We start from the raw sequence: 2,690 nt of genomic DNA on the forward strand, positions 1-2,690 counted from the left end.
AATTTCCCCCACTCTATATCTGTGCCTAAATCAAAACGCAGATTCCATGAACAAAGCTTCTTTCTTAGAACTGCACGCCTGTGGAACTCTGTTCCGTCTGCCTGCTTCCCTCCGGACTACAACTTGGTTGTCTTCAAGTCCAATGTTAACAAATTCCTAATGAACCGCCCCCTTAAGTAAACATTTCAGCAAATCTCCTCACTAACGTAATGTACTTGCAATAACCCTTATCCCTGAGTGGATTCCGGGCCTTGATAAGTGGTGATCACTGTGTAAAAAAAAAAAAAAAACAAAAAAAAAAAAAACTAAAAAGTGTTTAGACCCCAAATTGTCGGAGGAGTTTGGTAGAGTTCTCAAAGGTCAAATCGTTGAACTTTGACCCCTTAACAGCCAAATTTCTGGCCAAAACTCAATCACGTAGATTTTCCCAAATCTCAGTACCTTGTATATCAAATTTCGAGTTTGTAGACAAAAAATTAATAGAGTTATTGCGTAGGGAAATGTACACAGACACACAGACACGTTCATATATATATATATATATATATATATATATATATATATATATATATATATATATATATATATTGACTTCCTATCTATTATATATTTGTTAAAGACGCACTGAAGATAACATTACCTGAGATTTAATCGTCTAGAAAGAAAAATTGACAATAAAAATATTTTATTAGTTTTATATTCATTTTAATAAAAACTTGAACAAAAAATGTATTGTCGCCTAATGTCTTCTATTAAGTTAAAAATATTTGTCTGGACAAACCAGTTTCATTATTTGTTTGTGAATCATCCAATCAATTTGCTGCTGAGTAGACTGAAGTCGCACGCTTATTTCACTTTGATCAACTTTTTCAGCCAGTCAACAAGTTAAAAAAATTTTCTGGTAAAAAAAAAATCCCAAAACAAAACACGATAAACTGTAAGTAAAATCTTATTTCAAAATATCACATTTAAGTTTAGAATTTTAGAATTTTCTAACAGAAGCAATATCTTTTTATCATTTTACCTTTTCTGTTTAATAGTGAAAACAAGATGGTTGTTCGAAATTGGGGTCACTTTATTTTTTGCCGCTATTAGAATTTTGATGTTATTTTTTTTCTTATTTTTAACATTTAAAAAAAGGAACGCATTAATGTTAGAGAACAGTTAAATATGAAAAAAATAAGAAATTAAAGGTTTTATTTCATTCTTCACTAAGATCTATTTATTATAAAATATATCCGGACTTGATATTTACGTTTCTGTAATCAGGTGCTCTTAACGAGACAAATGATATGCGTGGGGGGGGGGGTAACAATTCGGCTTCAATTTCAAACGTCTGCCAAAGAATAAAAAAGGCTTGAAAAAGACAAAGTGATTTTATTTCGAAATTTGTTAATATATATCTATCCGTATATATTGGTAACAAAAATTTTCGACCCAAACCGATTAAAAAGCTTGCCCTATCTCTGAATACCCTTTATGTAAAATTTAAAATGTTTAGACCAGCAATTGCCTGAGTAATTTGGTAGAGACCGCAGAGGTCAATTTTTGTTTTAATTTGACCCCTATTGTGACCCCTTGACATTTATTATTTTGGGCTCAAATCAAGTTATTAAGTTAGATCCATGTCAAAGGAACCTATATCTAAAATTTCAACTGTTTAAATCAAAAAAATCTCACTACCCCGTATATTAAATTTTGAGTCTGTAGACTTAAAATTGACAGAGTTATTGCGTAGGAAAATGTACACAGACACACAGACAGACAAACACTTTCACTTTTATATATATATATATATATATATATATATATATGATGTTCCTTCAAAAGTTTCCAGACTTTTTTTTCGTAAAGACACTTTTATTGACTGTGCATACATAAAACTCTAATCCCTTTCGAAGTAATCTCCACCGGCTGCCATGCATATGTTTTACCATTCCAACAACTGCTGGAAGGCCCCATGGAAGTCCTTTTGTGTTAGTGTGTCAATCACCCTACCCACGGCCTCTTTCATCTCCACAATTGTCCCATAACGACAGCCTTTAAAGTTTTCCTTGAGCTTAGGGAATAACCAAATGTTAAAAGAAGCAAGGGCTGGACTGCATGATATGAAATGATCAGTTCGACTATCTCTCTGCTTTTCTAACCAAATCACTCTTTCTGAGCACCCTTGGAACAAATTTTACGCAAACCTCCACATTTTAAGTTCCTCGCAAACAATTATGTGAACAGTTCCCACACTGACATTAAACTGCGCGCTTATTGTCTCTATAGACACACTACAGACTTGAAATTTGATATACAGGGTACTGAGATTTGGGAAAATCTTTGTAATCCGTTTTAGGCCAGAAATTTGGCTGTTAAGGGGTCAAAGTTCAACGATTTGACCTTTCAGAACTCTACCAAACTTCTCCGCCAATTTTGGGTATTGAAACTTTAGATATAGGTTCCTTGGACATGGATCTAACTTAATAACTTGATTTGAGCACAAAACAATAAATGTTAAGGGGTCATAATAGGGGTCAAATTAAAAAAAAATTGACCTCTGCGATCTCTACGAAATTACTCAGACATTGTCTAGCCTTAATTTAAACCTACGTCCGCGGCGGTGGTCGTAACAGCAAAGACGTCACATTTTTTTCCCCCGTTCTTTTCCTCCTTCGCAGTACGCGTTCGAGTATGCCTTCCTA

The 2,690-nt window shown here is 33.6% G+C and overlaps 1 protein-coding gene across 1 annotated transcript in view; it reads left to right on the forward strand.

The window, feature by feature from the left end:
* Positions 1–806: 806 nt before the first annotated feature.
* The window catches only part of LOC145296143 (uncharacterized), a 7,970-nt gene continuing 6,086 nt past the window's right edge, over positions 807–2,690 (forward strand). Inside the window, exon 1 of the mRNA XM_080142319.1 lies at positions 807–937. The gene's annotated coding sequence lies outside the window, so the exon portion shown is untranslated. The remainder of the gene's footprint in view (positions 938–2,690) is intronic.

This window comes from Euprymna scolopes, chromosome 16 (assembly GCF_053919585.1).
Source record: "Euprymna scolopes isolate OS-2025 chromosome 16, ASM5391958v1, whole genome shotgun sequence".
NCBI classification, from domain to species: domain Eukaryota; kingdom Metazoa; phylum Mollusca; class Cephalopoda; order Sepiida; family Sepiolidae; genus Euprymna; species Euprymna scolopes.